Source organism: Peromyscus eremicus, chromosome 8b (genome assembly GCF_949786415.1).
Source record: "Peromyscus eremicus chromosome 8b, PerEre_H2_v1, whole genome shotgun sequence".
Classification (NCBI taxonomy): domain Eukaryota; kingdom Metazoa; phylum Chordata; class Mammalia; order Rodentia; family Cricetidae; genus Peromyscus; species Peromyscus eremicus.
Window position 1 is genome coordinate 48,928,297 of NC_081424.1, and position 26,415 is coordinate 48,954,711.

At 41.8% G+C, this 26,415-nt stretch overlaps 1 pseudogene; it reads left to right on the forward strand.

Moving 5' to 3' along the window:
- The window catches only part of LOC131918386 (estrogen receptor-like), a 230,387-nt pseudogene that overhangs the window by 123,645 nt on the left and 80,327 nt on the right, over positions 1-26,415 (forward strand).

Consider the following 26,415-nt stretch of genomic DNA (forward strand, 5'->3'; position numbering starts at 1 on the left):
ACATACTAAAAGTACTTAATGCCCAGTGATCTATGGAATTTTTTGATTTCTAAGACTGTCACTCAAAACTCCTCTATTAAGAAGCAGTTTTTCCGTAAATAATCTCTTCTTTAAATATTGTGCGCTAAAGGGCTAATAAAAGGTTTACTTATGGAATGCCAATTATTTGTTCACTTCACTTTATGCATCGTATGCTCAGAGAAAGGGAAATACAACAGGAAAATAAATGCAAGCAACCTCCCAAGGAGCTTCTAGAAAGATCCAGAGGCTGAAGTGACACTCTGCTCCCCCTATTGGTCTCTCAAGTCCTGTTTCTATAGCCCTTGACTGTTCTCATTTGTGGAGAAGGACTCTAGTTATGATGGAAACAAGACTCCAGTTATGATGGAAACAAGACTCCCGTGCCCCAACTAATGGATTTTGTATACAGAATCCTGTGCTGAGGCAAGAAGAGGTGGACTCTTTTGTATGGCTTAAAGATTAAATCAATCTGATTTGATTTGATTTAAATAGAGCTTTCTCTTCCTTGGGTTTTAATAGATGAGGTTATTTTCCATGACATGTGAGATATTTTCTCTTTTTTATAAAACTGAAATACCTATGGAGTTTTGTGCCTTCATTCCCAGAGTCCCTGACATAGGCTGAGTTAATGCGAATCTGCCCTTTGGGAGTCTCACATGTGTTTGCATAGATCCACATATAAACATGTCGTCCTGTGAGTAAGGAGCCAGCAGTGCCATGAAAACTTATTACAGGGCATCTATCTAGTTTGGGTAGGAGAGGTCAGAGTATGTGAAAGAATAAGGCTGATAGAAAGAATTTAAATTTTGAGGATAATTCTAATGAGCAAGCAAAAATCCCTGGCCGCCTAAGGAACTGCAAGTTTTATCAAATGCCTAGATATTTTATCATTATTTTGTGAGATAGACACAACTACTTCGAGATTAGAATTATATAGGGCTATGTATTTTTCCTTGAACTTTGTTTGTTTTTGTCCTGTTTTTACACATCAAGAGAAAAGAAAAGAAAAATGAAATGCACGAAAGATTTAATGGTCATACCCCTGCGAGCCAATTCTTGGTGGCTGTTAAGTTTTTATCCATCTATAAACATCCCCCTCTGAGATTCTGGCAATACTGGTTCCAGAGCTCTAGAGCAGTACTGAAAACAAGTATATATCATTCATTTATATCTGTAGAGACCCATCACAACATTTTATAAGTGGTATGTTGGTGGCGGTGGGTGTTTTAAGTCAGAGTCTTGCTGCGTAGCCCAGGCAGGCCTTGAACATACTTTCCTGCTTGTGCCTCAGTAAGTTCAAATGTATTACCCATTGATGAAAGATTTATGAAAGTAACCTCAATTCAGGATTAAAATGGAGGCAGAAGTCAAGCTGAGGAAGATTCTGTGGTCATGTTTATCTGTTCCATTGTTAAACACAGAACTAGACATGTGCATGGTAATAAAATGTCTAGCCAGGCTACTCTCAAATTTCTTTATGATATTTCAAAGGTCCAAAAATCTTTGGGATCAAACTATATTTTGTTGATTGGCCCTTTATAAAAGAGAATTATAAAAGCAAAATGTAGTTACGTACAATCATGTGCTGTGTAACAATGTTTTGCTTAGCAACAGGCCACGTCAATGATGGTGGGTTCGTAGTGGTATGGATTAGAGAGAGCAGGCTGCTCAGTTTGTGGAGAATAGCAGATCCACCCAGGGATCCATTTCTCTGATGGATCCCTGTCATCAACTGTCACAAGCCTGTGTGTATGTGTGTGTGTGTGTGTGTGTGTGTGTGTGTGTGTGTGTGTGCCACAGGACTACTTGTCTGAGGAAAGTGAATGACAATGGCCATTGATTTAAAAAGGGTGAGAAAAAAAAAAGAGAGCAGATCAAAGACCTCCATGAGGAATTCTAAAGATGACTGTGAAAATTTGCAGAGAAAGTTGTATTTCACAAAGGTTTTATATATCCAAATACAATCTGTCACTTAAAAATCATTTTAAAAGGCCACATTAAACAGCACGTATAGGCAATGCCACATTTATGAGCTGATAATTTGAGAATAATAATGGTAATTTCAAAAAGGGAATGAGAAACATCGTTAGGAGGAACAATAGCAGGGAAGCTGTTGTGTGGCATCAGCCATGTGATATGAATTTGAAAGAGAACAAGGAGGAGTATAGGGAGGCTTTGGAGGGAGGGAAGAGAGTGCGGTGATGTAGTTGTATTATAATCTCACACACAAAAAAGAGAAACGATTGAAAAATACACACAAAAGGAGGTAAAGGAAAAGATTTCAATAAAGAAGTCAGAAGTGAATGACTACCAGTATGAACAGACTTCATTTTGAATGGTGGATTTTTAATAAATATAATCAATACTTTGGGTTATTTAATTTTTTTACAATAGAATTTTGTTAGAATTCTCAAGAGTTGTGAATAAAATTGAATTTTCCCTTGTCTTACCATTTGGCCCTATTTTCTGACTTGATATGTGGGAATTAAGAGGTGAGGATGTGTAAAATGACATGTAAGCATGGTCCTCAGTTCTAATCCAGAAAGAACTTGTATTAGCCCTAGGACAAGATGTCTATAAGGAACGAATGTTTCCCTTTGGCATGTCTGAAGAACAGCTATGGGAAGAATGATCACTCCTACTTATCCAGTTCTGCACAAAGACTTTTTAAAAATAATTTTAGTTTTGAAATTGAAATATGATTATATCATTTCCCCTACCCTCTCCTCCCTCCAACCTCTCTCATTTTCCTAATTTTCTCTCTTTTAAATTCATACCTTTTTTCTTAATTGCTCTTAAATCTACCATCTATCATCAATCTATCTATCATCTATCTATCTATCTACCTACCTACCTATCTCATCTTTTTATAATCTATATCTATCTATCATCTATATCATCTAATATCTATCAATGGTCTATACCACCTATCTACTATCTATCTATCAATCATCTATGTCTAATTATCATCTATCATCTGTATTTATTTATCATCTCTGTCTATATCTGTCTATCTAATCCATCTATCTTTATTTGTTATCATCCCTATCTATCTAGCGATCCACCTACCTACCTACCTACCTACCTACCTACACCTAAATATGTAAACACGACCTGCTCAGTCTGTATAATTTTACTTGTAGATATATGACTTCAGGTCTGACCACTTGGTATTAGGTAAATGATTGGGGAGCTCTACCCCGAGGAAGACTATTTCTTTGGCTCTCAGCATTCCTTGATTGCCTAGTTATTTGTCTAGGGTGGGGACCCTGTAACACAAATCTTAAAAGGTCTTATAATAAAAAACCCAGAGCCAAATATTGGGGTGAAAACTGAAAGATCAGAGAAGCAGAACAGCCAGTCACTTGCTTACCTCTATGAAATCCTCAGCCTCAAGAGAGCGAGTTCCTGTTTCCTCACACCTTATATAGCTTTCTGTGTCCTGCCATATTACTTCCTGGGATTAAAGGTGTGTGTCACTATTGCCTGGCTCTGTTTCTCTTATGTAGCCTGGTGTGGCCTTGAACTCACAGAGATCCAGATGGATCGCTGCCTCCCGAGTGATAGGATTAAAGGTATGTGACATCACTTCCTGACCTCTATGTCTAATGTAGTGGCTGGCTCTGTCCTCTGATCCCCAGGTAAGCTTTATTGGGGTACACAATATATCACCACAATTTTCCTCTTCCACAATGCCATGTCTATTGCTATCTTTCTTATTTAGAATTTGTTTAGGCGGCCATATTGATGAGACTTTATGGGTGTGACTTCCATATCATTTCTAGGAGACACAATCTCATAGCAGACTGGGTTCCTCTGACTCTTATATCCTTTCCGTCCATACTTGTTAAATGTTCCCTGAACCTTTGGTACAAGAAATGTGTTGAGGGTGTATCAGTTGGGCCTGGGCACCACACATTCACTTACTTTCTGCATTTTTGGTTGGTTGTGATTTTCTGTAATGGTATATCCACCTGTTGCAAAGAGAAATCTCTTTGATGAGGGCTGAGAGAGCTACACTTAACTGTGAATGTAAAGATAAATATTTAGAGTGCAGTTGGGAATTGCGCTGGTCTAGAAAAGTGGTGGTTGTAGGATCTCCTCCAAGTATGACCTTGGCTAGGTTTTCAATATCAGGCAGGATTTCCCTCCTGTTGAAGGGGGTCTGAAATGCAAGTAAAGAGCTATTGGTTTCCACCAAGATATTATGTGCCACTTCTGTACCATTCAGTTTATCATGCCATGCTCGTCATTGTTGTGGTTCATAGGTGTCATAGTTCATTAAGACTATTGATTGGCTCCTTCCATTAGAAGCATGCAGGGTGCTTCTGGTTCCATGAAAGCCTGTCTTCAGAGAGGAGGCTTTCAGGTCAAAACAGCTGGGACCCTTTGCATCCTGTGTCAGAAGCATACATATACTATCTTCAAGATTAGGTACTCCCATCCGTTTCTAAGAGGCCACCAAGGGCAAAGGCAATAGCCTATAATGTTTTGGGAGTCTCTTGGACTTCCCTGACCCACAACTATAAAGTGGGTTTCCTATGCCTGGTATTACAGTATTTGGTAGCCAGTCTGTGAGCATTGTCAGCCCATATGGGAAATTTTCACTTAAAGTATATACCTAAACACACAGACTTGTATACATTTTGTGTGGTTTTAGGTAAATAAGTAATCGATGCCTTTTAGATTTTTTCAGACATCTTTCCTGAGGTGTCTTACTGTCTGCATTGTCTCTCTCCTTTGGTATTGACCTCTAACCCCTGCCCCCCCCAATTGAAGCCCCCCTCCTTCTCCCATATCCCCTTTCAAATCACTTGTGTCCTCTGTCTCCCTCTGGCACCCCTCTTGACCCTGTGGTCCCTCTTTACTTTCCTGGTTTCTGCCGTTCCTCTAGGTTATCTGCTTACACCTGAAGACTTGGAGGTAGGAGCCAGAGATGAGAAAGAACACACAATGTCTGAAGGAGACTTTAAATAACCCAGGCTATTTCTGCATCTTAACGTCTAGCTGTAGAGATTTTGCCCTTTATTATGTGTGCTGTAATTCTTTAATATCTAATAGCTATTTTCTGATCCATCTATGGAAAAAGGTTTACCTTAAAGATTTTTTAAAATTTTTATTTAGTCTTTGAAATTTTCATACTTGCATACAGTGTATCTTGACCATATCTACCACTCAGCACCCCCCTGTTCTCCCCAGGACCCCCACACTTCTCCCTCCCAATTTCAGGTCCTCCTTTTGTAATTAATTGATTATTTGAAGCCACTGAGCTCAATTGGTGTAGCCCATATGCAAGCGGGTATGGTGTTACTCACTGAGGCATGGGGGCCCGAGCAGTGGCCACACTCTTTAAAGAAGTGACTCTTCCTCTTGTAGCTGCCATTGGCTGCCAGCGGCTCCTTGGCTAGAGCTGTGGTCTTGGGAGCACCCTCTCCACTAGACGCTAAAATTTTAAACTGGCTTGATCTTGTATAGGTCCCTGTAGCTGCTGTAAAGTCATGTGGGCAACAGCCATGCCACTTCGACTTATAAATTAAACTCTTCCTAAAGTTTACTGCAACTTACATGCCTCAAAACCAATGCAATTTTTAAAGATCGTTTTCTAGTTACCTATACTGAATGAAAACTTGGATAGATGTGTATGCTCCTAATGGCCGGTACTGGAAGTCTGATGGTTTTGACCCCTCTGGGAGTCACATACCAGACATTCTGCATATCAGCTATTTACATTATGATTCATAGCAATAGCAAAAGTACAGTTGTGAAGTAGCAATGAAATAACTTTATGGTTGGGGCTCACCACAACATGAGGAACTGTATTAAAGGGTTGCATCGTTAGGAAGGTTGGGAGCCACTGGCTTAGGAGATGGACTGAAGGCCTGGGCCAGAAAGGGGGAGGAAAGAGAGATGGCTTTCTGAGTTCAGGAAGACTTGCTGCCTTAACTAATCTCATTTCCTCAGTGGAAAAACGCCTGACTCTTCTTTCCTTCTTCCCTTCTGGGCTCTCCGTGTGCAAACAGGTATAGGAGTTCCCTCTTCTACAGAGTCCTGACTCCACACCATTTTGCTTTGGTTCTCTCCTTGCTCACCTTTGACCCCACAGGCAAAGGATCTCTTTTGTGGACGTGTCTGCTTCAAGCCTCATGTGCAGTTGCTCAGCAATTTCTGGGTCATCCCCAAGAGTGCATTGTTGCCTAGCCCATCTTATAGCTCAGGACTTCTTGTTCACCAGTGTCTCCGGGAATCCACCAAACAGCATCCCTGGCCCTAATGCTCACCTTGTCATTCACATCAGCAATGAACAGAAGCCTGGAAACACGTGGATAAATAAACAGATGAAAGGTGACTTTGGGACTTTCTAATTTTAAGAAATCTGAGCCCTGTCAAGTACTCGATTTTCCCACCAACTAGGACTACTTTTTAAGGCTGTGATGGTCCTCTTTATACCTCTCTTCAGGGTCTAGCTTATAGATATCTGTGCTTATAACATCTCTATGGCAGCTATGGCAGCTACCTCAGTGAGAACTCAGTTTTCATCCTTCCTTTTGGAAAAAGGGCAGAGGGATGTTGAAGAGTGTACAGACATGAACCCTGAGAACCATGACAGGGTCATTTGTCTTTCCACAGGCGTAATGAAGTGAGTGTAACTGGAAACGGAGGTGGGTACGGTCAAGAGGATGGTGAGAGGGCTCAGTACCACTCTCCTGGAATCAGGCGTAAGCAGTGCTTTCTATTCGGTTTCCGTGCATGCCGGGAACTTGGCAGAGCATCTCAGTCCCTGCTTCCCAGTTATAATCAGAGCAGCAAACCCTGGCCTCAGGCTATTAGGACATTCTACCATACTAGGAAATGGCGTGGTGATTACATAGAATGTGGCATGGAGGGGTGGGTGATATCCTGGAGCGATGACAGATGCCATTATTAAGGGCAAGACTTGTTTAGAATTTGGAACTGTTCTGTATGGAGATCTCTAGGACTAGGCTGGTATCTCCTCACTCAGCACAGTACTTCCGGGCTGCAGTACACAGCTGTATTGCTGACCAGTCATGCCCAGCTCCCTACTGCTCCTGTGAAAGTTCCAGGTAAAATTCAACAAAATCAGCTACTTGTCTGATCTGTCTCTTATGCACAGCTCTGACACTAGTATTTCAGGACCAGATATATGAAGCCTTTGGAAAGTCCTTTTCTCACGAGGGTGTTGAGAATGTTCCCATGTGAATCCTTCTGTCACATATTGTCAAGGAGAATCTGAATGTCTGTGTGCCACAGCCGAGGGCTCTGGGTGTCCTCTGGCCACATTTCAGGGGGTTTTGGCTACAGTTTTGCCACTTCCAAAGAAGATGGGCATCTACTAGTCATTTAAGTGCTTAGACAGATGTTACACTTAGAGTGTGTGAAATTGTATTCTCTCAAACACACATGTTGAAGGCCTAGCTCCTCATATCTCAGATTGTAATTTTACTTAGAAACAGAGTCTTATAGAAGAAGTTGAGATCCAATGAGTTCACAGGCACGGTCTGTAATAGACGAAAACTGGCAACTTGGTAAAAAGGCTCATTGGGTACTGACCTAGATGAACGTGTGTGTGTGTGTGTGTGTGTGTGTGTGTGTGTGTGTGTGTGTGTATGTAGATTATACCAAGAGACATAGGGAGAAGACAGAAAGGTAGTCATCACACTCAACTTCTTTCATGGTTGAACACGTGAACTGGACAGCTGACACATGTTCTCTCTAAGTCAAGGGTCACTAGAGATCACCAGCAGATACTGGAAGCTGGAATAGGCAAGTATGAGCTCTAGCCTAAAAGCGTCAGAGACTGTGGCCCTGCCGACATTTTTAATCTTCAACCTGTAGTGTTCTGGTTTCATTCCATTCCTGTAAATCACCGACAAAAGCAGCTTGGGCGAAGAAAGGATTTATTAGACTTACACTTCAGAACGGGCCATCATTGAGGGAAGTCAAGGCAGGAACTTGAAGGCAGAAAATGTGGAGGAATACTGCTTGCGGGCTTGATCTCTGGTTCATCCTTAGCTAATTTTTTTTAATACAACCAGAGACCACCTGCCTAGGGAATGGTCCTGTCAGCACAGTGGGCTAGGCCCTCCGACATCATTTAACAATCAAGACAACCCCCCACAGACATGTCCTATACCATCCTGACCTTGACACTTTCTTCTCAGATGACTCTAAGCTGTGTCACACTGATAAAGCTAACTAGGAAACCTTGCCTCTGAAGCTGAGACAACACACTTTTGTTTTAAAAGCCACAGTTTTTGGCATTTTATGTGGCAGCTTGGGAAATTAATAGAAAGTATGCTAGCTATGTTTTTGTTTTGTTTTATTTTATTCTTTTATGTTGTTGTTGTTGCTGGGCCTTGAACCTGGGGCTTTACACAAATTGGAAAAGTGATCTACTGTAGAGTGTTTTCCTCTACCCTGTTTTGTATTTTTTAAGTCAATAAAATAAAATAAAATAAAATAAAATAAAATAATACATAGAATAAACTATTGGCATAAAGAAGATGGAAGTTGGATGTGATACCTCACCCCCATAATTCCAGCATCAAGGAGGTTAAGGCAGAAGGATGGCCAGCCTACGGTACATAATAAGTTCAAGTCCAGCCTGGGATAAGGGAAGTACAGAGTAAGACTCTGTCTCCAAAAAACAATGAAAAGTAGGTAGGATGGGCATAGGGACACATGTGTGCCATCTCAATACCCAAGAGGCTGACATAGGAACATTGCTATGAGATCAAGGGCAGTCTGGGCTATATAGCATAAGCTTGTCTTTTGTCAAAAGACAAGAAGGAAATGTTTGGCTCCTCTAGCATAGACTTGGCTGGTTATTTACTCAGTCAGGTGTATGTTCCTCTCTGCTTCTACAACTCCCTTGGCTCACTTAACTTCTGCCTTTGAAGCTCATTCAGAACAGCGGCAATCCCATGGCTCTCCCTGGCAGGCCGTGTGTGAAAGATTTCAACCAACAAAAAAAATGACCTTACCTGCTGCTTTCATAGACTCTCTTTGCATTCATAACTGGCACCATTGGAACTCGTCCTGGATCTGGTATGAGGTGTGGCTCCCACATTGTTTTTATGCAGGTACTCTGCTGTTTCCACTTCTTTCACTAAATAGCCTTGTGCAGAAATAATTCGAAGAGGTTTTCATAATTGACCTTTTGAGTTGAAGGGCTTTGTTACTTGTTTCTTTCCTGTGGACTAAAGGCTTTGAAAATAAAGCAAAAACATTTGACCATTGGTCTACGCGTGTGGTTAAGAAAATAAGATCTATGCATATATATACATATACATATATATATACATATACACACATATATACACACACACACATATATATGCATACATATATATTTGCTTAATTTATGTTAACTGAATGCATTCTGTGACTTTTCTGTTGGGTACAGAGATAATTAGTAACTTCCAGTTCATTGGGGGAAGTAAAAGAAAAATTCTTACAGCCCCTTACAACAGAGGGGAACATACACCTGACTGAGTAAATAACCAGCCAAGTCTATGCTAGAGGAGCCAAACATTTCCTTCTTGTCTTTTGTCAAAAGCTTAAAATTCATTTAAGACCAGACGTGGCAATTGGAGGGTAGGTTGGTTAGCTGACTCAGCATTAATAAGGCATACCTTTTGTTTACCAGGAGAGAAAAAAAACATGTGCCAGGCATCCCTTCTCTCTTGGTCCATCTGTTGCAGCTGCACCCCAAATATGCTTTCAGCCCACTGAAGTCTCTGCATGCTTTCCACCATGACTTCAAACCCTGAGAGTCCTAGGTTCTCTCTCAAGTCCCAAACAACCAAATGTTCAGCTTCTACTTTCAATTGCCCACAGACAACAGTTCACACTTTCACCAACACATCAGAACATAAATGACCCGGTCCTCCTCTCTGCCCTTCTGATGGTCTCTGCTCTTGCCAGACCATCCACTCTTCCTGTTCATCCGCCTTAGTCTGCTGCTCCCTACTCACCACGCACCACTGAAACACTGGACATGAGCTCCTTCTCCGTTCTCTTGCCACTAGCTTTCTCTAAATCCCAATTGCCCTATGACAAAGGGCTGTAAGACCTTGTGAGTGTGTCTTTTTTGTGTTCTCATCCATATCCTTTCAATTGGTCTTACTAGTTGCTGCTAAAATAATTTCTGGGAATCACTGTTCCAGGTGCTATGTTTGGTTGGAAGTGCAGCTCGGTGGTAGGAGCACTTGCTTACAATGGGCCATGCCCTGGGTTCACCCCCAGCATTGCAAAGGCTGGCACTCCCTGTGTTAACTTTGCTGCAGCTCCCATAACAAGCATCACCATCAAGTTAGTTTGCAACAGAAATGTATGCCCTCACAGTTTAGAAGCTGATGGTCTGAAATCACAGGGTTGCTGTCTCCAAAGGCTCCATGTCTGACTTCTGTGGCTCTGGTGGCTGCTGGTGTAGTCCCATGTGTTCCCATTTGCAGGTATTTCCAGTGTTAAGCACCACGATCCCATCATGAGGAGTCCCTCCTCCCAGGTGTCTAAGTTTCTGTGACCAAATTTACCTCTCACAAAGATGCCAACTCTCCGAATTAGCTTTAGCTGTCAACTTGACGTAGCCCAGGGGTTTCTGAGAAGGAAGTCTAAACTGAGAGAGTACCCAGGTGAGATTGGCTTAAGGGCATGTCTTTTGGGGGGTTGCCTTAATTGTTCGTTGATATAGGAGGGCTCAGTGCACTATGGGTAGTACAATCCCCCTGAATAGTGCTCCTGGGCTGTCTAAGAAAGTTGACCAAACACGGGCCTCTGAATGAGCCAGCAAGCAGAACATAAAACACTAAGCACTTGTATTTAACTCTCACTCCAATGTAGTGTGTTTTTGTATTAATTTTTTTTTTACATTTTTTTATTTTATAATTTAATTTAATTTTACATATCAGCCCCGGATTCCCTTGCTCTCCCCCCCCCACCCCCCAGCCCATTCCCCCATTTCCATCTCCTCCAAGGCAAAGACTCCCCTGAGGATTGAGTTCAACCTGGTAGATTCAGTCCAGGCAGGTCCAGTCCCCTCCTCCCAGGCTGAGCCAGGTGTCCCTGTATAAGCCCCAGGTTTCAAACAGCCAACTCTTGTACTGAGTACAGGACCCAGTCCCACTGCCTGGATGCCTCCCAAACAGATCAAGCTAATCAACTGTCTCACTTATCCAGAGGGCCTGATCCAGTTGGGGGTTCCTCAGCTATTGGTTCATAGTTCATGTGTTTCCATTCGTTTGGCTATTTGTCCCTGTGCTTTATCCAACCTTGGTCTCAACAATTCTCGCTCATATAAACCCTCCTCTTTCTCGCCAATTGGACTCCTGGAGCTTCACCTGGGGCCTAGTCATGGATCTCTGCATCCGGTTCCCTCAGTCATTGGATGAGGTTTCTAGCACGACAATTAGGGTGTTTGGCCATCCTATCACCAGAGTAGGTCAGTTCGGGCTGTCTCTTGACCATTGCCAGTAGTCTATTGTGGGGGTATCTTTGTGGATTTCTGTGGGCCTCTCTAGCACTTTGCTTCTTCCTATTCTCATGTGGTCTTCATTTATCATGGTCTTTTATTTCTTGTTCTCCCTCTCTGTTCTTGATCCAGCTGGGATCTCCCGCTCCCCTAAGCTCTCTTTCTCTCGACCCTTGCCCTTCATTACCCCCACTCACGTCCAGGTTGTTCATGTAGATCTCATCCATTTCTCTGTAATTGGGTGATCCCTGTGTCTTTCTTGGGGTCCTGTTTTCTAGGTAGCCTCCCTGGAGTTGTGAGTAGCAGTCTAGTCATCAGTGTTTTCGTATTAATTTTATTATACTTGCAGAGACCTTCTTTCCTTCAGAGGTCAAAGTGGGCATTAATTTAAGATGGACAAACGGTGCATAGAAACGTGGCATTAGGACCTTATTATCTATCACACTTCTAAAACGCCTTAGCTGATAAATAGTAGTAGTATCCTCCCCAAAGATTAAACTGTCAAACTAATTGATACTCTCTGGGATTCCTAACCCAAGGCTGACTTGCTGTGGACTAACCTTGAGCAGGCCTTTATGTGATTTCTGCGCTGTCCACTGAACTCAGAATCCCCTACCCATCTTTCCACCTTACTGTGCATCATTGATGCTCTTCATTTTGCTTTTTGTTCAACACCTGCATCCTACTGTCTCTGTTCAAATTCCTTGCCCAGTTTTGTCCTAAAGGAGTATCACAACTCCTGGTTCTTTTCAGAAACTTCCCATTTTATGACCAATGTGGCCTCATATTGAGTTTGCCTCTTGGGGCAGCACTGACTGGTCGGATGTACATTGCACCATTGTGTCCACTGGGATCTGAAGCACAGGGATCGCTCTTTACTTACCTACTTCATGGTAGATTTGTTTGTTGCTGGATGGTTCACTTATTAAGTAAATATTACAGAAAGCTGTTTGTTGTTTTAGACTGAGCTCCCTCAGGAGGCCCTAGCAGACGAAGACTCAAAAGTCAAGATGTAGTCATTCACCATGAAAGACAAAGTGAAATCTAGTTGTTACCTGGGTTCTGAGAAATATTGAGAGAAGTGAGGGAAAGGAGTAATATACAGACACGATCCTTCCGTAGATGTGAAATGATGAGAGAAATGAGGGAAAGAAGTAATATACGAACAGGATCCTTTCCGTAGATGTGCCAATGAGGCCCCTCTGCTTTAGTGCTTATGGCCCAGGCTGGAATGTAGCTTCTTAGTAAAATGACTACCTAGTGTTCATTCCCCAGCACAATGTAAACTGGATGTGGTGGTGTACCCCTGTAATCACAGCCTTGGGGATGTGGAGACAGGAGGATCCTTCACTCTAGGTCATCTAGAACTTCGAGTTTGAAGCCAGTCTGGGTTATACAAAACACTCTATTAAAATGCTGCTACTGTGAGGACTTGCATCCTTTAATTCTTATAAAAAGTAAAACTGAAATCATCCCATGTTAACTATTCAGAAATTTTTCTATTTTTCTGTCTCCTTGACGAACTTTGAAGTGAGCAAATCACTTCTCATTCCTTGCCTTGTTCAGTCAATGTCTATCCATAAAACCAACCTCCTCTTCTTGGTCCATTGTAACATTCCATTTCATCTGAGAAAGCACTGACCTGATTCTAGAATAGCAAAATGAAGTTTCTTCAAACCTCCACACTAGTTGTCATTTTGAGTTTTGACAACTCTGTGGTGAAAATTCTTCTTTGAAAGGAACTGTATTCCTGCCACCCAAATTTACTTTGTTTAAGCCACCAGCTTTCTTTGAAAACTTGTGTCTGTGTGTGCTAATGCAGTGACTCAGCAGCTAAAGGTACTCGCTGCCAGGCCTGATGGATTGAGTTTGGTCTCCAGAGCGCACGTGGTGGAAGGAGGGAACTAACTCCTGAAGGTTTCCTCTGAGCTCCACATTTGTGCTATGGTATGCCTATACACACAAGTGTGTGCATGCAAACACACACACACACACACACACACACACACACACACAAAGTCAATAAATAAAAATGCCATAAAAACAAAAGGTTAAATGATGGTATAAAATTTTTGATATCCAGAGTCAAATTATAATATAAAGATATCTTCCATTTCAATGAAACTAATGAAAGTAAAATAAGCATTTTTGTTACAAAACAGATGTTTCCTTTTGGATTGAAATATCTTTTTGATGAATGGATGTTTTGAACAAGATGACCATTCCTAGAGTCTGAATTCTTAGAGGGCTTGAAGCTGTGTGACTTCTCTAGATTGAGTAAGTAGCTTTCTGGGGTGACTAGTCTAGGTTTATGTGCCTGGATCTCTGGAGTCTATTTCCTCCCGGTAGCCATCTGTTAAGACTCTGTGGCCAACCTGTGTGTCTTCAATGTCACCATGGCCGACTGAGTCTGGTTTGAATTTCCCTAATGTACAAGGAATTCATGCTTCAGTGGTGACAGATGTTAGTTAGTATTTGTATTTTTTTTTAAGGATTAACTACTGGGGAACTGTAGAGAGAATATCAGTATTGGCCCTCATGAGATCTATGTTAGAGGAAATATAAGAAGCAGTGAGTCCTCTAGAAGGCTTCTCATATTAGAGTTGAATTAAAATAACTTACCATTTCCCAATCCTACCTACATAACCCATAACACTGTGAGGAAAGCTCACCAAAGAGACTTGAAGTATATTTCATATCACTACCGTGTTATTGCATTATTTCATAGGAGCCAAGGGTTTGTACTGTAAATCTTTATGTTAGGGTGTGGTATACACTTGACTGTTTACTTTGGGCACAGTAGTTACTATTCTCTGCTCACCCATGACTAGTTAAAAAATACTCATGCTAAGCATTTATTTTTCTTACTAAATATCAATCCAGAGCTTCAGGGATGTGGTTGAACATTGAAAGCAATCAACAGGCATTGGACATAGACTCCATGGAGCTTAGATACATGTTTCTTTATTTCCCACAGCAGATGGTGCAGTGGTTGTTCAAGGTAAGTCACAGCTGAAAGGTCAGAGTCATCAGGAAAACCAGGGCTCACTCCCACCCTGGTGGCCACACTGAGGGTGAAGTTGGAGAGTATGACAGTCAACTCTTTTTGTCTGGCTTATGGTGTTTGAACATTGACAGCGGGTGACATGGCCTTGGGTTGCTGATATTTCACCTCACTGGAGTCACAAGCTGCCTGGGGTTGAGTTCCATTTCCTCAGAAGGGTGACTGACCCAGTTAACTCTTGTCCACTTTCCTAGTTCCAGGGAATCTTTGAGCTTTGCTTCTGTGAGCAACCAAATTCTTCCACACAGTGTGCTCAACTTTGACTTATTCTCTTTTGTCTTGTTTGGTTTTGGTGCATGGGGTTGAACTTGGGGACCTTGCACACACTAAACACAGTCTTCCACTGACCAGTGCCCCTAGGCCCAGTTCAGCTTTGAGTGGATACTTCTTTGTGGTGTAGGGGAGGTGTACATGAGGGTACATATATGTACCAGTGTATGTGCACATGGAAGCCAGAGGTCAACCCTGAGACTGCCAAGAGCCATTCCACCTTAATTTTTTAAGGGTCTCTCACTAGTCTAGAGCATGCTGATGGCTAGGATGCCTGGCCAATGAGCTCCTATCTCTGATTCCCCACCCCCTGCCCACCCAGTGCTGGAATTACAAGCGTGAACCATGATGCCTGGCTTTTTGTGTAAGGGCTAAGGATTGAACTCATGACCTGTGGCTTGGCAGCAAGTGCTTTACCCACTGGGCTGTCTCCCAAGCCTGAACAGTTGCTTCTTTTAGGAACATCCGCCCTGGTGAGTAGAGTGCTTGATGTGTTAAAACCTAAGTGCTGTTTAATAATTCTCGAGGCAAGCTCCCTGTGATTTAATTTTAAAAAAATCAAATGACCTTGTTATCATTTATCACTTAGCTGTACCCAGCAGGGCTCTAGCATAATAGCAAGGGGGAAAAAAGTGTGGCTGCTTAAGACAGACAAAATTTAATGAAATGGTGGCAGCGCCTTCTCTGGAGGGAACTGAAGTCTCCTTTTGTTTCTTTCATTGGGTGTTTATTTTATAAGTATGAAATCCACTAAATGGCGGGCAGTTGCCTTGCTGGAAGGTGGGACGGGTGTCTGTTCTTGAAGCAGCTTGGGCTCTTAGTGTGGAAGCAGCTCTGCAGGCACCTAAGGCAAAACCTGTTTCCACGGATTGTATTGTTTTCCGCCCCACATCACTGGCTTTTAGCAACATTTTCTTGCAAAACGTTTGTGCTCGTATCTTAGGGGAGAAGAATCAAGTCTGGGATGAGAGAAATCACTTGGGGGAAATTTAGTGTCCTTTTTGTCTCCTTTTTGTCTCATCTTTTGTCTTACCTGGTCAAGATGTTTGCCTACATTTTCTCTGGGCACTTGGACGTAGGAGATAAATGGTTTGAATTTAGAAACATCACTCAAGGCCTTGAGCTGTGGGGAGATACTTTCCAAAGAATGAGTTTAGGTTCTATCTATCAGTGTTTGTCTTCTCTCATTTATAAGGAATAATCCCCTCCCCCTAGTGGAATAGTCATTTTAATTTTTCCCTTTATTTCTGACCATACTTCTGGGATGTGAACTGAAAAAAAAATTACCTTTTCCTGAGCAGATTTTGAAATACCCACAAAGGATTCCCAGAACTGTTGGGAGACTTCACTGAACTGATTTCAAAGGTTTCAGCTGAAGAGATGTGCAAGCACATAGATGTATAATCAAGTATGCCAAAAAACGCTATCACTATCTAGTACATGCCTATCAAAACTCATGGCTATGACCTCACACAGCCAGAATAAGCTTTCTTAGAGTCTGTAATTGCTTCACCCTACACGTGGTGACAAGACTTAGAGGCATGTCTCGCCTGGGTGTGGTGGTCACAATGGATTACCTGTCCAGTTGATTTGGAGTATTTGCAACATACTAAACTTAAGAATGTGTCATGGAAGACGTTTTTAACAATAAGGTGTATGTATTTGGGATGCAGATAGGCAGATATTGGCAACTGTGTGGATGTCTTTAATGCCATTAAACTGCATACTTTCAAGTGACTAAAATAATAAGGCCTATGTTAGGCATTCTTTAGTATAATGGAAAAGGATATCCAATACATAAAGTGCCTTATTTAAAAAAAAGCAGACATGGCTGTAAGAAAAATTGCTAAACGGTCTTATTAATAAAAAAAACAAAACAAAACAAAAAACCCACCAACCTGGAACCAGATATTGGGGTGAAAACTGAGAGATCAGAGAGCAAGCTAGTCAAGTCTTAACTTTAGGAAATCCTCAGCCAAAAAGAGAGGGCTACTTCCTGTATACTTACGTCTATATCCTTCCTCTGCCCTGCCATCTCACTTCCTCTCTCTGCCCAGCTACATCACTTTCCTCTTTTTGCCTAGCTCTATCACTTCCTGTCTGTCTGTAAAGACCTCCAGACCTCTGTGGTTTACTAGCGCAGGATTAAAGGCATGTGCCATCACGCCTGGCTCTGTTCCCAGTGTGGCCTTGAACTCACAGAGATCCAGATGAATCTCTGCCTCCCGAATGCTAGGATGAAGGGCGTGTACTACCACTACCTGACCTCTATGTTTAATATAATGGCTGGCTTTTTCCTCTGATCTCCATGCAAGCTTTATTTATTGGAGCACAAATAAGATATCACCACACATGGCATGGTGTGTGATCTTTGTCAATACCAAAATTCCTAAGATAATCAACTTATAAAGACAAGTTTATATTGACCCCCATAAGCCTTCATTTATAACCCATCACTTTATCCTGCGGCTGTGAGTATGTCAGTGGCACACCATGAGGTAGGGAGATGCAGTGGAATACAACTGCTCATCTCAGGGACGAGAAGACAAAAAGAGAAAGAGACAGGAGCTACACACTCCTTCAAGCCCATACTCCCAATGATCTAGAGACCTCCCACTAAGCCCCACCTCTTAAAGCTTTACTGTCTTACAGTAGTACCAATCTAGGATCAAGCCTTTAGCATAGGGGTGTAGCATGAATCTTAAAAGTTCTTATTAATAAAATCAAACCTGAGCCAGGTATTGGGGTGAACACTGGAAGGTCAGAGAGACAGAACAAGCCACAGCTAACCTCACCTGGCCAACTTCTCAGCTGATCTTGTTTCCTCAGACTGGAAGACTCTGTGTCCTCATATCCAAATGGCTCTCAGCTGAACTGTTGCTAGAAGCCTGAAAGCTTAACCAGCCAAATGCTTAACCAGCCAAATGCTTCTAGTTTCTAGTCCTCACGCCTTATATACCTTTCTGCTTTCTACCATCACTCCCTGGAATTAAAGGCTGGCTTTCTGGGATTAAAGGCGTGAGTCACCATGCTTGGCTGTATCCTTGAACACATGGATTTCTGCCTCTGAAATGCTAAGATTAAAGGCGTGTGCTACCACTACCTATCCTCTATGTTTAATATTGTGGCTGTTCTGTCTCTGACCCCAGATAAGTTTATTAGAGTGCACAATATTTCGGGGAACACAACACTACCACATAGGGGCCTTTTTGAGGCCATACACACTCATCTATGGATGTATATGTGTACGTGTATGTGGGTGTTCAAGTGTATTGTGCATGTGGAGACCAGAGTCAACATCAGATGTCTTCTTCTATTGTAGTATTTGAGACAGGGTCTCTAACTGAACCTGGAGCTTACTGATTGGCTGGACTGGATGGCCACTGAGCCCAGGGATCCCCCTTTTGCTGTCTCCTCAGCTCTGAGATTATTGGTCATTGCTCCTCTTACGGGGGTGCTGAAGCTTGAACTCAGGTCCTTACACTTGGACATCAAGCGTTTAGCAACTAAGGTGTCTTTCTAGGTCTGGAGACAATTTAGATCCAAACCAGAGCACAAGGAAACAAATAGACAAACATTTCTCAGAAGTGACTTCTCTAACCTCAGACTTTACATTTATTTGGGTGTTTCTTGCATGAAAATATTGCTGAGCCATTGAAATGGGTAGAACATAACACAGAGAGGCTTCACCCATGGACTTTCCTTCACATTAGGAGGCCCAGGAATTAATGAGCAGTTTCTGTGCACTAGATATGTTCTGTGTATAAGGATGTGCTGGAAACAAAACTGGGAGCATCTCTCCCTCTGAGGAGCTTCCACTCCACTACCCGAGTCATGCATGGAGAGTGTGAATGTGGTTACCGGCATCTGTATTTTATTTGTGAAGAAGTGGAATATCTACTTAGGAACAGCTGCTCACAGGCACCTGTACATGTGGAGATAGTGAGTGTTCATTGTATGCATGCTGCTGCTGAGTACAAACAAGTTAATAATTAGGAGGCAGGTTAACATTAAAAATGCTACTTGAGTTCTAGAACATTCTTTTTCTGTTTTTTTGTTTGTTTGTTTGTTTGTTTGGTTTTTCGAGAAACTACAGGGTTTCTCTGTGTAGCTTTGCGCCTTTTCCTGGAACTCACTTGGTAGCCCAGGCTGGCCTCGAACTCGCAGAGATCTGCCTGGCTCTGCCTCCTGAGTGCTGGGATTAAAGGCGTGCGCCACCACTGCCCGGCTACATTCTTTTTCTATGTGAAACCCTTAGCATAAGCCAAAAAATGTGATCGCACATATTTGTTTTCTTTTGTTTGGTGTGTGTGTGTGTGTGTGTGTGTGTGTGTGTGTGTGTGTGTGTGTGTTGGTGGTGGTGGTGGTGATGGTTCATTTTTTGTTTTCTTGAGACAGGGTCTCTTGTATCCTAGGCTAGCTAGCCCAAGCTCACGATGTAGTCAAGGCTGGCTTTGAACTTAAGATCCTCCTGCCTCCATTCCTCAAGAGCTGTAATTATAGGTGTGATGCACCGTACCTGACTTGATGGCACGTTTTCCAACAGTTGTCCTATTTTATCATTATCTCATATCTCAAACCTTTCCATCTCTCCTATCATGGGGTACAAACGTCATCGGAGGAACTGTATACTGCAGCTAATTAAGAACACAGAATGTGTCTTGGAGAACCTGGGCTCCACAGCACATAGCCCATAGTAATAGTTATTTCTGTTGCTGGTTTTGTGTTTTTGCTGAAATTAATTTTGAATACAATTTATTTTGCTTTTTTGTATGTATGTATGTATGTATGTATGTATGTATTTATTTATTTATTTATTTATTTATTTATTTATTTATTTATTTATTAACTTTTTGCATATTGGGGGGAATTCCGTGGCATGTTTAAAGAGGTCAGAGTACAACTGGAGGGAGTTGGTCTCTCCTTTCACCTTATGGTTTCCAGGGATTGAACTCAAATCATCAGGCTTGGTAGCAAGTGCCTTTACCATGGAGTCATCTTGCTAGGCCATGTTTGGCTTTTTGAGGAGAGCGTCTTGCTATTTTGCCCAGGTTGGACTTGAACTTTCAATCCTCCTGCCTCAGCATGTTGAGTACAGGTATTATAGGTGTGTGCACCACACCCAGCTTGAATTCAACTTTAAGGAATATTAAGAAACTGTACACTAAAATCATAAAATAATCCAAAATTTTGTAAAATTAGAAGAGTAACCAGTTTTTAAAAATACACTTACAAAAACCAAAAAAAAAAAAAAAAAAAAAAAGCCAGGCGGTGGTGGCGCATGCCTTTAATCCCAGCACTCGGGAGGCAGAGCCAGACAGATCTCTGTGAGTTCGAGGCCAGCCTGGGCTACCAAGTGAGTTCCAGGAAAGGCGCAAAGCTACACAGAGAAACCCTGTCTCAAAAAACCAAAAAAAAAAAAAAAATATACACTTACACTTCAGTTGAGCATGTATATTTCTTTTTATTTGTATTATGTGATCTGCTTTCATGATTTTACTTTTGCTTTTCAAATAGTTGTTTCACCACTATTCAAAGCTAATTGAAGCTTGGAGGTTATGTCTTTGTTTTGTTTTGACAAGATATTACAATAATGAGGAAGAAAATATTTGCTGAAGTCTCTCAGCCCCTGTGAAATTCCTAAGTTAACATTAACTAGGTTGGGCCGCATTTGAGTTCTTGAGCATATCTGACTTAAGGTTAATGTATTCATGCAATACAACATATTTTACTTAAGCTTAATGTATTCATGCATACAAACATTCAAATGAGGTAGACAAAGGATATATAGGCAAGGAAAAGTATCTATTGAGGAATAAATCCTATAGTGAGTACAACTGGCTGAGGATTAAAACCAAACACATATAACAGCAAGCCCCAAATAATAGCAGCTCAAGCAGAACATATAGTACGTTTTAATTCACATAAGTGAATCTGAACTCATGTAACAGTGGTTGACATATGTTTACTATTGTAAACTTCAGGAAATAATTAAATAAGATGATATCTCACCTAATGAATACCTGAGTGTGAATTTATTGTAAATGCATGTAAAATTCAGTTTAAATGAATGTAAAGCATCATAGACCATCATCTTAAAAAAAATCAAAACCTAAAGTTCAGTGCTGGGCAGGTAGCTCAGTCTGTTAGTGCTTGCCATGTAAACACGAGGATCTGAGTTCAAACCCTGTGTAGAAAATACAGGTCTGGCAGTGGAGCCTCGTAATCCTAGCTCTGGAGAGGTAGAGCCAGGAGATCCAGGGGTCCACAGGCTAGCCAGACTAGCTTCCTTGCTGAGGGAGACCTTGTCTCAAGGTCAGTGGCTCCTGAAAAATGATACTTGAGGTGATCTTTTGCCTGCCACACACACATGCACCACCAGTGTGCACATGTGCCTGTACATACATGAACACATACACATAATCACACACAAACCCATAGAATCCAGACTAAAGCCATACTGGGGACAAAGTCTATCATTTATTGTTTCTTTTTCTTTTCTTTTCTTTCTTTCTTTTTTTTTTTTTTTTTTTTTGGTTTTTCGAGACAGGGTTTCTCTATGTAGCTTTGTGCCTTTTCCTGGAACTCACTTGGTAGCCCAGGCTGGCCTCGAACTCACAGAGATCCGCCTGGCTCTGCCTCCCGAGTGCTGGGATTAAAGGCGTGCACCACCAACACCCGGCTTCATTTATTGTTTCTTATCCTCACCACACACTTGAAGTTTCCTGTTGCTACTATGGCCATTTTATGGAAAAAGACACAGGAACATATGAACACTAGCTTCCCAATAAGCTAGGCACTGAGAAAACACAGGGCATTTTGGGTCCTGATTCTGTGCTTGTAAAGCTGTCATAGGATTCTTCTTCATTTCGTCATTCAAAAGATATTATGTGATGTTGTAATTGAACACCACAAGCAGGAAGTGACATCTTTTGAGGCTTATAAGTACACATGTAATGTACTGTGTGTATATTTCTAAAACTGCATATCGTAACTCAAAACATACACATTCACATGCAAATCCTAGGAAAGTTCTATCAATGAGAAGTTCTCTGCTAAGGGACTGTGTTCAGAAAACAAGTGATGAAGAAATATTTCACACAGTTGTCTTCAGAAAGTATTGCTACCCCAAGTCCCAGAATGCAGCATCAGTGCTATGAATGTACATTTTTTATAACCTGACATGTCAGCCTGCTGTTTTGCCCTTTTGGGTGGGCTTCCAAAGATGATGAATTGAAAGTGAGTTTTATTGTTTCCATTGGAATAGGCAAATTTTCTGAGAGAGAGAGAGAGGGAGAGAGAGAGAGAGAGAGAGAGAGAGAGAGAGAGAGAGAGAGAGAAAGAGAGAGAGAGAGAAAAGAGAGGGAGAGAGAAAAGAGAGGGAGAGAGAGAGGAAAGAGGGAGAGGAAGAAAGAGAGGAAGAGGGAGAAGGAAAGGGAGAGAGAGAGAGACAGAGAGAGACAGAGACAGAGACAGAGACAGAGAGGGAGAAAGCTAGCTTGTGGCTACAGAGACATCCAATTCATCTGTGGGGAGCAGGGTGTTGTCATATTGCCATTCCAAGGACAGTAGACTGAGGAGATCTCAGAGGCCAGTGAGAAGCCCATGCACCACTGAACTGAATATGTAACTGAAAAATGCTCTCTGATGTATGAATTGGCCATCTAAGGACTGAAATGCTCAGCAGGAAATACCTCCTCTTCAAGCATTGCCTTCTGAGCCTTGGAGCTTGGCTTGTTTCTTCCATCTTTGAATAGTCCATTAATCAAGATTAGTGAGAGAGCGCTTAATCATCTTAGTCAAACATAAGCTCTTGATTGTTAGGAATCACTGGAGCGATGCACACTTTTTAAAAAACCCGTGAACAAGTGCAAGTATCTATTTTCTCATGAATTTTTCTTTTCAATGCTTTTTAAAATTTTAAACAATTGTAGTTTTCCCCTCATTTTTTTCTTCTCACACAACCCTCTCAGTCTCTGTATTCTACTGTGTCACAGAAATGTCCCCATGATAGTCTGAGTGGTGTGGCTGGCTCCTTCCTAGCTACTAGCTTTTGAAGAAGTTGCAGATCTAAGTCCTCACAGGGTACAGAACTGGATTAAAAGGTCTTCCTGGAACAAGGATGCTCAACTGGAGATCCAGAGTCCCAGAAGTTTCACACATAATGTTAGTATGTTTCAGATTCACTTCTCCCCTAATTATTAGCCCTCCCCTCATATCAGGAGAAACATAGAATAGATTTTGACGGGAGGAGCTAAATACTAAGGAAGACTTCCTCAAGTATGTTGAGCGTTGAAAGACTGCAAACAATGACAGTATCTAAGACTTCTTAACTCCAAGATCAATCTTTGCCCTCCTGTAATAATTTTTTGGTTCCCATAACTAACTTTGGCCCCTTCAGAGATGAACTTGCCTTGGAGGGGTGTGCATACTCATGGAAGATGTCCACTGCTCTGCATGAATATCAAACATTGAATAACATGCCTTCTATGTGCATGGATTATGTGTTTGCATGCTTATAAAACTATAGAACTTAATAAAGTAAAGTTGGGTTGTTTTTTTTTTTTTTTTGGTTTTTTGAGACAAGGTTTCTCTGTGTAGCTTTGCACCTTTCCTGGAACTCACTTGGTAGCCCAGGCTGGCCTCGAACTCACAGAGATCCACCTGGCTCTGCCTCCCGAGTGCTGGGATTAAAGGCGTGTGCCACCACCGCCCGGCAAAGTAAAGTTTTACAATGGAATACTTTTATTCTTTTTAATTATTGCTATGTTTCTAGAACAGTGATTAAAACATAATAGCTGATTATGAAATATTTATTAAATGTTGAATCATTAATAAAATAAAAGCCAAACCTATGCATCACTAATCCTAGTATTTGGAGATCACTTGAAAATCTTTTTGCCTTAGTGAACCTTGGTACTGCTGGACATGGTGGATGTCCATTCCTCCATTGCTTTGTCTATTCAGCTATTTTTGCTGGTCATGTTCTGAGCTGAATGCTTGAGATGTATCCAGCTCCACCTCTGTGCTGCTTGTAGTCTATAAGGGAGACAGGAAAAGGGCAAATTTTATGGTCTGGTTAATTTTGGAAGATGGCAGAAGTGTGGACAAAGGGGGAAAAAACACTGGATAGCAGAGCCATGATGATGGGATGGGAAGTATAAGGGGCCAAAGTGGCACAGGCTTCATTGGGAGGCCATTTGAACAGCACTCAAAGCAGGGAAGAAGGTCGTTGTCCGTGTGGCTGGAACTGTATTCCAGGCAGAGAGCCCAGCAAGTGAGAAAACACACTGTGATAGGGAAGGGGATGAGAAGCCACACAAGTCCCCATGACAGCTGGTACTTTAGCTTTTTCTTTGAGGGGCTTGGGGACCCACGGCAGAAGTTTGGGGGACACATTTTATTTGGCTGTTTGGGTAGAGGAGAAAACCAAAGTGGGTCAAGATCGAAAGCAACCAGGACAGTGAAGAGCCTTCTACAGCAACTCAAGCGAGAAGTGAGGAATGGCGGCCGTTCTGACGACTGGGGGATGGTCATATCCTGGCTACACCTCAGGGTAGAGTTAACAGGCTTTTCCTGGTGGACTGGGTGTGGTGTCTGGGAGGAAGTAAAGAGTCACAGATGATTATGTGAGCCTGAATATTTATGAGGTGTAATTGTCAACAGTAAAAATAGAGAAAGTCTACAGGCAGAACAAGCCTTTGAGGAGGAAGAGCAACCCAGTGTTTGACATGTGTTGAGACTATTCAGGTGGAGGTGTCTGGAGGTTCACAGGAGACAGGTGACGAATAAGATCGACAACAGAGTACAAGGGGGTTCCAAGGACTGCAGTGTGGAACACAGGGACATTAAGTCAGAGAGGAGGAGAGGGTCGGAAAAAAGAGACTGACATGGTGCCCATCTCCCTGTGGCATCTTCAAAGACAGATGAGATACAGGGAGAAAAAGTAAGAAGCTGAAGCCAAGGATGGTGAGGATTGGTAATTGCCTATCTTATCAGGAGTGGGTTTATAGGGGAGTGGGATGGAGGCATCTGTGGGATTAGTTCTAGAGAAAATGGAGGGAAATGGATTGGAAAAGGCAAGTCTTTCAGAGGAGAGAGAAGGAAGAGCTACTGTCATGCCACCAGGAAGACCAAAGGTGGATTCTCATGCTCTAGGAAAGGAAAGTCAGTGTGGGTAGAGTACCTACAAGTTGGCACGGCACTTCCATAAAGATTATCTTCAGATTGTCCCATTTCTTGGATGTTGGGAAGAAGGTTATTGGCTTAGAATGTGTGGAGGGAAGAAGGTGTGAGAGGCAGGCATGGTGACATAGTCTTCTAAGGGACAAGGAGAATGAACCTCTGGAGACCTTCTAGTACCATTTGATGTTGGAGTCAAGAAGGTGTCAGTATATCTTCTTCGGTCTGCATGTCTACTTGAGTGTCTGGTGAAGTTGGATTAAGCCTCATCAGAAGTTCTGGAAAATGAGAGGGATGAATTAAGAGATAGACCAGGGAGTCCAGACTGGATTCAAATGATGTCTGGGAGAGAATAGTTATCGAATGGTAAAGAGACAGTGTTTTTGCCTAGGATTGGTTAGTTGCTCTGGGTATAAAACTTTCTAGCCTTTTCTCAGTCAGAAAAGCATGTTTCCTGTTTGATGGAAATAAAGGCAAGGCTGGAATGATGCCACCCTTTAGACTACAGGCTGGTTTTCAGCTTTTTCCCTACTCCCTCTCTGCTGTGCTTGGGATCCCAAAGAATAAGACACCTCAGAGCATGTTTCTCCAGAGAGCAAAACTCCAGTTATTCATATCTTTGGTCTGGTGTGACCAGTTGTTTATTTTCTTAATATGTAAGCATTTGAAATCCCCATATATGGAAATATATTTAATATATAATAAGTATGCTGTAAATCTCTTACTAGATTTGGGGTTTGCATATATTCCCCCACACTCTTAGGCTGTCTCCTACCTCTGTTACTTCATTTGCAATGCAGAAGCCTTTTAATTTGATGCAATACTTTCCTTTTGTTTTTGTTGTTCTTTCTTAATACGTAAATGTTATGTCCCAGAGATCCTTGCCTATGCCAATATTTCTTTTGGTAGTTTTTCAGTATCAGGTGTTCTGTCTCTGTCTTTACTTCATTTTGCATTGATTTTTATATATGGTGTGAGACAGGAGTTTTATTGAATTCTCAGCATGTGATTATCTAGCTTTCCAAGCAACATTGATTGAGGAGAAGGATCTTGACATTGTGTGCCTTGGCACCTTTAATAAAGTTAATTGAGTGAAGTTGTGTGAGTTTATTTTGAGCTTCTTATTATGTTCCATTGGCTAATGAGTTGATTTTAATTCCAGTTCCATACTGTTTTGACTATAATCACTTGATAATACATTTTAAAACAAGGGAGTATGATACATAAAGCTTTGTTCCTTTTGCTCAAGATGTTTTTTGCTAATTGAGGTCTTTTGTGACTCCCAAGAAATTTTTGTTGTTGTTTTTTTGAGACAGGGTTTCTTTGTGTAGTTTTGGTGCCTGTCCTGGATCTCACTCTATAGACCAAGCTGGCCTCCAACTCACAG